Genomic DNA, 15011 nt, shown 5'->3' on the forward strand with positions numbered 1-15011 from the left:
TACCAGTGCTCCGCAAGCCCCCAGGCTCAAGCTGGGTCACCTGCGGAGTCTGTAAAGCTCTCATGTTGGATCGTTGTCCTGAGGAACTGTATGTAGCTATGAACTCTGGGAAAGAATATTGCACCAGGCACTGCGGAAAAATTATCTTAACTAATTTCTTTAAGGCCCTTTTAACTTCTGGGCCCCTATAGTTGTTCGAACATTAGAAAGGGTTAATGAGTAATGTGAAGATTTTTCCTTACAGGATTCAAAAAGGCAACGTGATCATCAGTCTGTGGGCTGTAGTTTTACTTAAACCATATAATACATTTACTGTATGTCAGAGCGGCCTTGAGTTTTGTGTCTCCAGATTGAAGGACATTTGTGTTCCTGTTCCGTCTCATTCAGGATCTCCTTGTCCGTGTCTCCAAAGCTCAGTTTTCTCAAGAATTCCCCTCAATCAAATTACAATTATTTTTAGCATCCCCCAACTAGATAATTTCATATACGCCCCGCTATCTCATTTGACGTTTTACCCTGATGTCCCCAACACATGCATTTATAGATATACATATACATAGGGATATAAATACATATATCAAATGCAGGATAGTAGTAATGTGACATTGAGTGTTATTCCCCAGTTAGGCAGGGAGAGGTAGGGAGGTCACTGGGCTAGTCTGAGCCACTGGCAGCCCAGGCCCCGCTGGTCCACCGGAGTGACTTGGCTTCATCTACAAACTCGCAATAAATATCTGGCCATCATTTATTTTAATTCACTCCTTTCTTGCTCAGATGGAATGGATTCTTAACCTTGTAGGACAAGGACACCCGCATGCTGCCTGCCTTGCCTTAGCTGCTAAATTATTCTTCATTCTTCAGGGGGAATAAAAAAAAATAAAAAAAGGAGTCCGCCGTTGCTCAAAATGTCAGCTCCAATGAAAAGCACGCCTGAAAACGTTGTCACTGAACCCCTGGACAAGGAAAAGACGGGCAGTGTGCAGTGAAAGACAGGGTGAGAGAAAGGGGGGAGGGAGGAGGGAGTCAGCAGCCTCCAGAGTGATTTATTTGCCAAATCAGGACACAATGAGTCGATTATGAGTCCTCTAATAAGAGAGAGTGTTTGGGGACCCACTAATTGGGCATGATTGAGTTGCAGTCTGGGAGCCGGGCGAAAAGGGAACCTGGTTCGGCGGCTGTCATGCAATCATCAGCTAATCAGAGCTTTGAAATTAAAACTGCGTGTTTAGGGTAGAGGACGGGATAATGGCAGGGACCTGTCTGAGCTCTAAGGCTGCCTAAGGAGGCTGCTATGGTCTCTGTGTGTTTGTTTGTGTGTGTTTCTAAGTGCAGTATGTATGTATGTATGTATGCAGTAAATAGAACAGATTATTGTGTGCGTGTGTGTGTGTGTGTGTGTGTGTGTGTGTGTGTGTGTGTGTGTGTGTGTGTGTGTGTGTGTGTTTGGGGCCTCTCACCGCTGACTGTGGTCTGCGCTGGACTTGATGAGGACAGTGAATGAGCTGCCAGCCCTTGTATTAATACTTGTATGATGTGTGTGTGTGTGTGTGTGTGTGTGTGTGTGTGTGTGTGTGTGTGTGTGTGTGTGTGTGTGTGTGTGTGAGAGAGAGAGAGAGCTTTGCATCTCCAAGTTGAAAACCCATGTGTTTATTTTCATATTACATTTTTTTAAATAATATTTTCACAGAGAATTCTACACAATAGGCTTTTTCAAAATATCTATTATTGTAGGAGAAAATAGTTGGAATAATTTATATTTAAAAGGTTATTTATAGTTATATAAGAGGTGAAACTAAACAACAATCATTTGTTTTTGTTGGTGGTTAAACATGATGGAAAACAAAACTACAAATCATCTATTTAATAAAAAGGAAAATAAAAGTGTTGTTTGTATAAAGTCCCAGAGCTCTATTAACCTTAAATAAATAAATATTTTTGAAAAAATCCCAAACAACAAAAAACTTCAGTTTCTACAAAGCAATGTTGGGATTATATTTCAATTGAACGGTTGTATTCCCGTGTCGTCACTAGGGGGCAGTATTTATCTGCAATGCATCGCGAGAGCAAACGGACGGGGCTAATTGATGTCAGGTGCTTTCTCTGGATGTGTGGTTAAAACAGAGTTGCAAAGCAGAGTGTTTCAACAAGAAGCCAGTACAATTAGAGTATCTGTATTACAGGTAGGATTGAAACATCACTTTTAAAGACAATAAATCTATAACTTTATTGCAAAATATATATTTAATGTTGGGATACATTTTTGGAAAGAATAAATAGCACAGACCGGCCTCACTGTCTATAGAGAAACATCATGAAACATTTACATAATACTTTTTAAATGTGGTTGCTCGATCAAAAATTGCCACAATACAATAGTTTTATATAAATGTATATAACATCACTGTAGGTAGTTATAGCCTGGCTTGTGTAGATTCATGTTGATGATTAAATCATTAATTCAGATTCTCAGCAGCAGTATAGAAAATGTTAAAATTCTTCATTAATCTCATAATTAATACATGTTCACATCTGTCTGTTGTTGTCCATGCTGTAATATTAAAATGAAGGGATCAGTTAGACAATTAAGTCGAATGACAGCTGTGTTTCAATGACAACTCATTTTTGAGAAGAACTTTTTCAGTATTTCATTTCTTTCTCGGAGCTTTCCTATTTCCTGTCTGTGTCTTCAAATCACCCCCCAAACAATCCCCCTAAGGCCTTGTCTAATTGTAAATGTGCCTTACATCTATACAAATCTGAAGTGGGTTTAGGCATAAATGGGATTAATTCCCAAAGAATGTCCTTTGCTCTTCCTCCCATAATTTCATTTGCAGGGTCCACAGGATGAATAGCCAAGCAGGCGGTGATGTAGAACTGGAGGACAGGCCTTGCGGGGCCTGTGCTGCTACACCACAGCCTTCAGGTTATGTTACCTTGATAATGTCACAGCTGCAGGAACCACACCGCCCACCGTACAGGACACAGGAAATCCAATTACCCGCCTCCTAATGTGTGGGAATTTTACGCTCTCATTTCTTAGACTTTGGCTCCAACTCTGCCCGAGGGGCAAACCTACCTGAGAAAGATTCTTTGGATTGTTATTTATTTATTTATTTACCAGGAAGAATGTCCACTAGTTCTTCACTGAAACCAATATTCTAAGAAAATTAAGAATGTATTGGAACCTAAAAGGAAATAAAGATCTGTTTATTTAACTTCATTGACATCCTTTTTGTGCTTTTAATGTAAATCTGTTATCAGTTTCCTGCATATAATAACATGGCATAAAAACACACAGAAAGGCAAACCCTGATTGGTCCTGGAGTCAGCCAGGTCTTTGTGATGGCTGTATATGGGAGCATGTCCCCCACCTGCCTGGACCCCCGACTGTTTTTTGATTTAATTAAAAGGAAGAGGGTGCATCAATTTCAAGCGCGTGGCGGGGAGATGACAGTACACAAATTGAAAGTAAGCATCTCAGTGGAGCAGGGAGGGGGCCGGCCCATCATTAACATAGAAGACAATTCTGTGTGCAATGTAACAAGATTAGAAACATTATTATCATTCCACCGCTAGACATAAAGCCCTGCCATGGAAAGAAAAAAAAACAATCTCAAGAAGGCCCTTTACTCATTACAGAGTGAGACATGGTCGTCATGATGTTGAGCTAAATCACATACCTTGTGTTTTTGATACTGTCTGTGAAAATATGTAGCTCATCCCTTGGGGAGGTTTCATATTTTCTGATACTTTACCCCACACAGCAGTGATTATGTATCTCAGAAGTGATTATATACCCCCCCCCCCTCCCTTCCCTACTGAATTTCCAACACAAATCCACTGTTTCAGTGATAGGGTTCGCTTTTCGGTCCGATCCAAAGGAATGTGAATGGGCTCCGAGCTCGAGGAGGAGCCCTATTAATGAACGGTAAAGACAGATGAGTCTCCCTCATGCCAAGCAGGTTGCCTCAATTGGATTAGTGAGGCTGAGATCGGGATAGATAGCTGTCTACGTGCCAAGTGGCCATTAGCCCGGCCAATATGCCAATATAACTGTACACAAAAACAGGCTCAGGATTCCCCTCGGTGATCTCAACACTCAGACCAGAGTCAGCAGCTGAGGATTTTCTAAAGCATTAAGACTGTACGGACATACTAATGAGCCGTACACATTTGTCAACTGTGATAACATGGAGGTTAAATAGCCGATTTAAGAGATGACATCTTCAATTTCTGGTGGCACCTCAGCCAGTTTCCCGTACTGCTTCCATTGTTCAGGACGTACAAATATCAGCATCCAGTGCAAGTGATCTGTCAATGGCTGTCACACTGTACTTTATGAATGGAAAGCTGCCCATTCCTGGCATGCATCAGAGCGGGTTGGTTGTTTCCGAGGCTGATGTCATGTTCTCGGCGAGGCGATGATGGGCACCGTAGATGTCAGTGGACACCAGGGGCCCTTCTCCAACCAACTATACAAATGGGCATGAGTGTGAAGAGCTGGGGAAATGTTATCAATCACCCCTGCATCCCAGCGGAGGAGCTGCTGGCGTTTGTGTAGAGTCCCACTCATACTGATCCATATAAAAGGCTCTGTGATGTATTAGAGCAGATGAGCAGGGGCCGGCTCTGACACATGACTGACAGCTCATTTGACAGCCCCAGGAAAGTGTGCAAGGAAGTTTCAATCTCATCTAATGCTGCTGAAGGAATGAAATTGTGGTGTGAGATTATGTTTTCATGTCATATCCCCTCTAGGACAACACAGGCTGAATGGGATGAATATGATGTGGACGACCCCGGTCGAGAAGGTACCTATGGAGCCAGACGTCGCAGTCGACGCTCAGTCGAGACCTCTTGACTAGTTCAATCCACTTCAGTCCGGTGAATCAGGTTTCTGAAGAAAAAACAACAAACTGAAACCCGGCTCGGAGCCATAGCTGTGTGTAAACAAAAACATTTTTGTGCCATTATCAATCAACTGTCTCATGGGGCTTTCCAAACAGGTAATCTCTGTCATTCAATCGCTTCACCACAGGACCTGGATACTCCTGAAACGGGATAGCCACAAAACAGACATTAATATTAAGTGCAAGAGAGATCAGCTTCTCTTTGGCCTGCTGTCCCTTCTCCTTTTTTAATAAGTGCAGAATATCTTGGTAGGCCGTCTGCATCTTGAAATCAATATCTGTTATTCTGCAGTATAAGTTTACACTTTACATTTTTAATGCCAACAAACCTTTTCTTACAACAAATGTATTTTATTTATTGACACAACATTAAATGAGCCACATGCCACACTCAAAGGTCACAGAGGTCACGGAACATTTCTTGATTACACAAGAAATGTAAAATTATTTTACCAGAAAACTATTAAAGCCCAGGAGACTCAAACCTCCCAATGCATGCTCCCACAATGATCAATCATAGAGGGCTAATTAGCCATTTTACAGCTATTAAAAAAAAGACACTCAGCCCTTTTCATTATGCCCCATCTATTTTCCCACCATTATGGCCTTTTCTCTTTTTTTACAACTTTTGAAAGTTATTAGAAACTTCTGCTGCTCTGAGGAATAAAGCATCGACTTTCCACACGGGACGCGCCAGCCTTTCTTCCCCTCCGTCCAGTGCCTTTTACTCACAGAATGAGGTCAGTAGCCCGCGAGTGTTGAGTGTCAGCTGCAGTTTTTCCATTGAAACAGACTACACTCGGGTGTTTAGCCCTCTGACAGGCTGATGTTGGCCTCTTAGCAGCCCGGTGACCACAGAACCTGATCCCACCCAGTCGGTGTATGTCTGTCTTAACTCACCTTCCCAAAACATGTCACACAAATATCTCCTCCCTCTGCTTTAACTTCTCTATTCTTTATCTGTTTCCACAATTCAGCTTTTTTGCGTGACATATTTCCCTTCTAATGCCGTGGAAGCCCGGAGAATGTTCGTATTGTCTAAGTGATCATTAACATTTATGGCAAGCTGACTTCATCCGGCTTGCTAGGCCGTGCTGGCATAAGTCATAATTATGTGATGACACTGTAAGAAGCAGTGTCCACGCTGGCCCTTTTTTCCAGGCAAGTTAAATGATATAATTAGCCCAGTAAGAGGTGAACGCTCCAGATTGGATAAGTTATTAAATATTTGGATGAACCTGAGCTCCATTTCCCTAACTATCGCTGTCTTCCCCTCGCTCCCTCCCTCCTCCCTCCATTAGCCCATTAGCAGTTATGTGATACTATATGCTGATGGGGCAGTGGACGGAGAAAGTGGGTAAATTAGGCCTGACCACTGGTTGTGTTATGGACTGCTCTTATAAGGTGCCGCTGAAGGACACTGCAAGAGTCAAGAGAACAGCATCACTGAGGGACATGCGACCACCACAGACCTGATCGACGGTAATGTGAGCTCAGCTGAGTTTGTAAACTTGAAAAATGTCTCTCTGACCTTCGTTATGATCCGAGACTGCACGATATGCTGATTGCATTCATTAAGAACTCATGTATGTCCCGTAGCTCACTGTTTCCACCCAATGGAGCTACGGAAAGTGATTCTACTGTAACACAAACGCAGGTCAGACGGGCAAAGATGTCAAATTTAACCCATCAGATTGCTCAATTTGTCCGCAGTTAAGCTCTAATGGAAGGCAGTGCAGTGAGGTTGACAGCGTGCCTACCGCTGGGCCCTTAAGCCTCAGTGTGTGCACCAATGTGTGTGTGTGTGTCGTGCTCCACCAGAGGGTCTCGCCAAGCATGACTGTGTGTTATTCACACTGACGAGTTCCACTGTTCACTGTCACCTCTCATTGTGAGGGGAAATAAGCCTATGGAGAGAGCTGTGGCCAGGAGAGGGTGCAGAGAGCCCCCCCACCCACCCTTACATCCACAGCACAAGGACTAGCTTCTCTTCCAAGGAGAGCCCAGCCTAATGCTCCTACTACTACATATCAGTCCACATCCGAACAAACACTTGACAGACGGAGCAGATATTCAGATGCAGGATGCTCAACAGTCTGGTTATGTTTTCTAACACATTCTTCCAGACAGTGGCGGAGGGCTAGCTGTGTGTGTGTGGCCGTGTTCGGGGAGGGGTGGGTGTGATGGTGTTTGATTTGTTGTGAAGACTCGAGCAGCAGGACTCAGCAGAGTCCAGGTTGGCCCAGCAGGCCCGGCGAGAGTGACACTTCCTCTCTCTTCTCGTCCTGCAGAGAGCCCTGCCAGCAGGGACCTGGTGCTGAGCCGCGTCCCCGTTCATCATCACCAGAACCAACCACCCACAGCGGGCGGGAGGGGAAGGGGGGGGGACTCGGTTATCTGTGTCACCCCACTGTGTCCCCCCCCACCGCCATCCCCCTTCTCCTCCTCCTGCTCTGTCTTTGGCCCTTCTCCAGAGAGACCAAAAAGCCGGCCTCTCTCGACTCCCTGATTGTTTTTGTTCCTGCGAGCAGACAAATAGAGTTTGGCCTCTTACAAAAGAAAATGCCGGAGCTCATCTGATCTTACTGCCCTAAGGAGTGGCCTGGCCTGAAGGGCTAGTGATTGTAAAATTACAGTGCTGCTGCGACCATATTGTCAGGGAGTCTCAGCCAGACTCTTTTCTCTTTGTGTGAAAGGCCATCAGCTGAATGGCCAATCATGCACTTTTAACGCATCCATCAATACTGTGGAGTGATTGGCTGTTGACAGCGCTACTTTAGATCTGGATCATTTGTGTGGTCATCCTAATTTGGGTTACTTTGATTACACTATATTTTAGATACCTAGCAAACTATGCTGGTAGGTGACATCTAGGCAGATAAAGCTCATTTTTATCTGCAAGAAAATCTAAACGTACATTAATCAAGAACTTGCTCACTGAACTGGTCAGCAGAATTTGTTGTGAGGCAGCATTCAGAGATTTGGTCTTTGAGGGAAAAATACCTGTTGCGGCTCCAGGGTGATGTTCAAGCCACCCATTCCTGGCACATAAGTGGCTCTCTGAGAAGTGATTACAATTGGTGGGGAAAGGAGGAGTAAAACAAGGGCCTTGTCAGCACAGACCCTCCAGATTTGAGGTCTGATTGCGCGTATTTTTGTCTGTGTGCCAGTGGGGGAGGGAGAGACAGAGTAAGAGTCTACATGTAGCCTCATAGAAGCCATCATCATCTCCTGACGATCAGAGACTGAAGCCAAATCCTCATCCTTTTGTTTTTCCCTCCAACTCCCTTTCTTCTATTCGTCCACGCCTCTCCCCCCTTCTCTCTTTTCTTACCCTCATCCCTATCTCTGCTCCTCTTCCACCCCTTGGCCCTGGCCCTCTGCCTGCTCTTTTGCTCACCCCCCATGTTCGCAAATCACTTCTTCCCGTGTCAGCAGGTAAATTGTTTTGTCCTCCCATTCCCTGCTTTCATTACCTTGTGTAAATTAAGCGATATGTCGTCCACCGGTGCGCGCCAGAGCACTCACTGCGCCAACGCCAAAATCAAGAGATTTGGCATAATAAATGAAGACAAACTGGCAGTAGCAGTGCTCCTCTCCGCGCGGGCTCGCCTTCATTATTCGCTTAACTTGCCGGAGAAAATGACTTAACCCTGACCTGTGTATTTCGTCCCATATTCACTCCAGATAAAAGCCTTTTTACAGCGCACAACAATTTATATTCCAGCAAAGAGGCTGCTTTTCTCTGTCAGTTTTCCAATCTCAGCTCCTGAACACACGTCATTAAACTTGTCTTGCCTTCCTGTATTTGTCCATCAGTTCTTCTTTTTACATAAAATCTGGCAGCATTATTCTGGGATTTGATGGCACCCACTCATTTTTTCCCCTTGGAATGTTTGATTGGAAGAAATATAGCCGGGCTGGGGCTATCTCCTCTCTTCTGTGGAATCATGCACTTGATGAAATAGTGTTCCCCCAGCAAGAATAATAAAAACAGACTAGGCATTACAGGGGGCTCTCAATCTGCCAGCTGGGCTGAGCTGAGCGAAAAAACCCACCCTGTTCCTGACAGATTTTTATAGTTATCCCAGCAGATAAATGGAAAGCGGGTGACCAGGCTGGGGAAGGCCACTCTGGAGCCGAGCGTCGGCTGCAGGGCTGGACAATAGCATGAGGCGTGGTGTGAACATTAAAGGGTCGACCACCAGAGACTTCATTTCCTATTGTTCAGAGAGAAATTGATGATACTAGTAACACCCAGATCAAACTAAAATTCAAACACCCAATATAGTTTAGTTTATGTTAGCAAACCTTTGTCTCTTTCCCCTCTAGTGGTAGGGATAGAGAGTCAAGTTAAAGTCTGTCACACTTTGGTCTAGCTCCATTGAGAATGAACTGTACAAGATGAAAAGGGTGATTACAACTGTCCTCAGGGTGATAGGTGTTCACATTCCACTTTGGAAGTGTCAGCATTACTATAATATCAAGCTCACTTCAATGTAAAAGGTCACAGACACTTTGCATAAAGTCTTTCTTTCACTGTTACTGGAACATAGTTAGTTAGTTAGTTAGTTAGCTAGTTAATTAGTTAGTTAGTTAGTCAGTTAGTAGCATACGATGGAGCTGTTCTTGCTTGTCTTTTAGCTTTGGTCCACCGGTAAAACCAGTTGTGTAAAGTTTAATTATAAAATACTTTTGGGCTGAAACTAAAGATTATTTTTATTGATTAAACTGTCGATTATTTTCTTCATTCATTTATTATTTTTAAAACCTCACAATTTCCGGATGCCCAAGAAATGTCTTCAATTCAAACCAAGATATTCAGTTCACAGTGATATGAAACAGAGACAAGTAGCCAATCCTTACATTACAGAAGCTACTAACTGAATTGGCATATTTGCTCGAAACATTCGTTAAATAGTTACAACTACCTCTCTGGCGATGGGCAAATGTCCTCTCAGGTCATTACAGCACTTTTAAAATATAAAAGCTTTTTAAAGTGCTTTACATTCTCTAATTTAACACTAAATAGGAAATACAATATAATAATTTCATATTTCAATGCATAAAGTCAAAATAAGAGTATTTCTTCTACATTTGAACATTTTTTATCATTTTCATCTTCCACATTGACGTGTAATGTGTTTTTATATTTGTTTATAAGTTAAGGCTTTTCAAACTAATACTAAAACAGTTTCTACATAAGGATTAAGTCCGAGCTCCTTTAGTTCTGTTATACATAAAACAATAATACATATAATTTTAAGTATTAAAAATAAGATTATATAAAATGACGGGAACAACAGGGCATGTAATAAATGAGTAAAAACTAATTATATGACCACCTGTCTTTCTAATTCATTATAAGCAGGTTGTTCTCACGTCACGTCAAGAGTTGAGGCCATAAAATGTGTATGTCTGGGACAATGTTCATTGTTGCTTAATGTAATGCATGAATTAATGGAAAGAAATATTTTTTCCCTTCCACTTTCAGTTGTTGGCCATTAAGTGGAAAAACGCTAAGCCTGATACTCCTACAGCAGTGAACTTCATGAAACCAAATGTAAGCCGCATTTTTCATTAAAGAAGTAGATAGGAAAAGTGCTGCGTTTAAATGGAGGTTGAAAAGTTCCACTGTGGATTGTACCTTAAGATTTGCCTTCTGGGAAGATAATCAGCCATAAATGGTGCTTGTTTCCATCTAACAGGCTCTGATTAATCAGCCAAACTGGGCAGGCTAATCAATCCACCTCTAGTGCTTTCCACGCCGGGCCTGGAGAGCTCTGTGTGGTCTGCATCCTCCTCCTCCTCCTCCTCCTCCTCCTCCTCCAGCAGCAGGAGAGCAGCACAGTTGCGAGGAACTAACACAAAAAGCACACGCTCTTAATTTGTAAATGGTGAGACGTTTAAGGACACTTTCTCTACACCTCGAATACTGGTCATGTGTCTTGGTTAACTAAGTGATTTGTAATGTTGCTGATGTTGCTCATATTTTACCGTTCTGTAGCGTGAGCAGACTTCAGAAAACACAAGAAATACAGAATAAAAAATGATACAAGCTTCAATAAACCAAAAGACAAAATATTTCTAATTCCCATACATTTTTTTTTTGGGGGGGGGGGGGAGTCTTTTATTTTGTAGTTCGATAGAAGAATAAGACTGGAAACGTGAGGAGAGAAAAAGATCTATGACATGTAACAAAGGTCCTCAGCTTGGTAATAGGTTTAAGTCCCATTTCACATTATTAACCAGTTAAGATCCATAACAATATGCCTTCTATGCATCAGCTTATAATAACACAATACTGCACAAGTGGGCAGAAAGGATAAAGACTTGTTAGTCTTCTGTGTCACTTTCACTGTTGTTGTGTAACCGGCTGCATCTTTTCTGCAATTACTCGTCCCGTTAATTTCACGTGAAAATAATCACTGACATTTCATATTTTCAGTATTTTGTGAAGCAGTGAAGCACCACACTGAATTTGTTCCTGGCAAGTGAGCTGTCTGAGCGTCGGCTCTGGTGCCCTCCATGCTCTCACCCACCAGGAGCAGTCTGCCATCAGCCATCTAGTCCTCCACTCTATTGAACAGACTGCGCATCAGTATATTTTCATAAGTAAGTACACTTGTATAATATATATATATAATTGTAGACTTGCAGTGATGCCACTCTTTGCACATGATTTTGTCCTCTACTAAATGAACAGGATTCAGTTTCAGAAAGGTATTTTGCTTGCTGGCTGTTGACATACTGGGACACTTGAAAAGCAAAAAGCCATCGTTAGTGTTATTACTTAAAAAAAGCCCAGGTGTGCGTAATAATGTTAACGATTACCTCATTCCTTTTCCTCATTAATGCTATTACTTCTACTTTTCCTTCCATGACATGTCAACATGTAAAAGGTCTCTACAACATCACAAGCTATAGCTACTGTCTCAGTCTCAACAAAGCATTCATGCAGGAAGGTCGTATTTACAGCACGTTTGTTGTGTTACATAGACAATTATACCATCAGTGACATGGGGGCTTTTCAGTCACATACTGGTGGTGGTGTGCTTGAAGGATCAGTCACATTATTCACACACACAACCCCCTGGGAGATGTTTTTTGACTGAACTGTTTGTTGTTTACACAGACTGCCACGCAGATATCAAAAGAGCAGATAAAGGATCAACTAAACCGGGCTCAGCTTCAACCCGCCACCTGCTAAATTGACATGTCAAACTCACCTTTGTGGAGCAGGCTGACATGGCCACCCATCGCAGTGATGCATCTGAAACAATGTACAGGAGGGTCTCCAGGTACGCAGAGCAACAAACAAACCCCTACTTACTGTTCCATTTGCTTGACAACAACAACACAAAATGCTCCCGAGGTTTATGGGCCAGCTTTCTAGATAGTTTTGTTAATAGCTTGTTCCACCTGGGGACAGAAAAGTGGAGCTTTTGAATCTTAATGAGAGACCTCAGCATTGGCTTTTTGACAGTCAGCAGGTATCGCTGTGGTTTTAATGGTTATGGTGAAACTGGGATACACTTATAATGGTGAGGAATATGAACGTAGCCAATATTCAGTTGTGGAAAGTAACATTTACTCAAAAATGTTGAGGTACTTTCACTTTCATTTTGAGTATTTCCATTTCATGCTACTTTATACTTCTACTTCACTACATTTCTGGGGGAAATATTGTACTTTTTACTCCTCATTTACAGTATCTGGCTGCAATAGTTACTATTTACTTAAAATACAACATTGCTACAACACTACATTCTACTTATATGTCAATGCATCAATAAGAATATGCATAATGAGCACTTTTGATACTTAGTATATGTTGCTGATAATACTTCGGTACTTTCACTCAAGCAAACACATGAACGCAGGACTCTTTTCTTGTACTTTAATATATCATATACTATCGTATTGCTACTTTTGCTTAAGTATAGGATTGAAAGTCCTACTTTTTCCACAACTGCCTGTTATTTAAAAAGGGCTTTATTACTTTGATATGTAGCAAAGTCCAATAATTCAAACCCACAACATCACAAGCATCCAAACAGATAAACTACTCTGTTACAAATGTCTTGATGATACACTGAATTCAATACTAAATTATTGTCAATAAAAACTCTGGCAAAGATCATTTCAAATGCAAAGAGCTGCAGTAGTTTGAGATGCTTTGCTCAGTGCGAGGACTCCTCCACTCTGAAAGGACGGGGAAAAGAATGATATAAACAAAGGAAAAAAAAAACCTGGAGAATCCAACTCATTTTTTACTGTATGAAAGTTTCGCAAGGTCGTTTGGAGAGTCGCGTTAACACAATACCTGAATACAGATTTGTTTCCTTGTTCTACAAGTCACGGAGCCACGAGTCTTTAAGCAATCATTATTACCATACAAATAGACAGATCTATTTAACAACCCCCTTTTTATCGCATAACACTTATTCTTTAGTGTTGCTCCCTGAAAGGCACAGGAATGCGTCTCCCCCGCCTTCTTTTTTGCAGGGAAATCGTCTCCGGGTTGATAAAGGCTCAGAGCAATAGAAGAAGCACGGCTGACATCTTCTTAAGAGATGATAGGAGAGCCAAATCAAATAGGATGGAGCAGTCACTCTTTTCACAGATAGGTAGCTCATTTCTGGTGGCTGAGAGTTTGCATCCCTAGTGGCGCTCTGCCTGGGAAAGATAGCTCACTCGGACGCCATTCATTATTTCATTCCCTGCCTCCTCTTTTCACGTCTTAGCTACTCTTTTTTTTGCTTTAATGAGTTGCCTATTTTTCTCAAGTGTTGATGGGGATCTTGGAATATAGATTTGGAGACAAAATGTTTAATCACAAACGTTTTTCATTTTGTGGAGAATAGGCAAAAATCAATTATTTCTATTAGACAATGCTGATTGGAAATGAATAGAAGTGGTAGCATTTTGAAACAAAGGCTCCATGGTGGCAAAGATAAGTGTCTGTCTTGCCCCCCTGAGGTACGATGTGTGGTTTGGCTTAATAAGCAGTTTGCAAACATTTGTCATTAAATCCATGCAAAGGGTTTCCCATGCCAATACAAACACAGGCAAATAATGAATGATAACAGCACTCATAAGTCGTCAATTGTAGAATAGTTAAATAATGTTAATATCATCGTGAAGAGCCATTGTCAAGCTACACATCTTGCAAACGGAGGATGTTTGATATATCTGGATGTCCTTTTTTAATCAAATATCATTTAAACTTGAATATTCTTTACTTTCTGAACCATGTCATCAGTTGTAGAGGTTTTCTCTGCACTATAACTCCCCAGTAAGTTGCAGGAACTTTTCTCGTATACTATTTACAACCAGACTTTAATCAATCAAGCACAAGTTCCATATGATATTCAGCCTGGCACTTCCTGAAGAGCACTTTACTATCATATCCCTCACATTCTTTGCAAATCCCTTAAAAAAATTATTTATAAAAATGAACTTCTCTTGCAGAGGGCTCATTGAAAAGAAGAATTACATGAAAGATAAAACACTTTATCGCCAGTGAAAGACTAGACAATGTACGTTGAGAAATTGGGAAGATGGCAGAAACAATGAATATTAAGTGCCTAAGAATCTAAAGCTGCTGACTAAATTGAAACTGTATATCCTGAGGGTGCAAGGTTTCCAAATTGCTAATTACTGCCTCTGAAAGGGGGCTGTTTCTGATATGTTTGCTTATGAAAGGCTGCCGCTTAATGAAGCAGTGGCTCAAGTTTTATTTTAATATTCCCACTCTCCAGCTTTCAGGGCTCTCTCCGGACTTTCCTCCCAGGCCAGAACAATGGCGGACCCAGGAGCCCAGCTTCCCCACAGGCCCCGGCGAGAGGAGGCCGGGGGCTGGGTACTGAGGGAGCCGCTCAGCATGCTGAAATATGGAGGCGACAGATAAGGTGGCAGCGGCACAGAGAGGCCCTCTCCCATGGGCCCAAGGGGAAATTTGCAGTTATTAAGAGGAAGATGAGAGAGATTAAATGGCTTTTGTACTCATTTTCACAGACTTTTATTTTTTTTACTATTTGGGCTGCCTTCATCTGAGAGAGGAAAGAAGTGGTAAATTACTTTTTTATTTTTCCTTCA

Source organism: Cottoperca gobio, chromosome 22 (assembly GCF_900634415.1).
Source record: "Cottoperca gobio chromosome 22, fCotGob3.1, whole genome shotgun sequence".
Classification (NCBI taxonomy): Eukaryota; Metazoa; Chordata; class Actinopteri; order Perciformes; family Bovichtidae; genus Cottoperca; species Cottoperca gobio.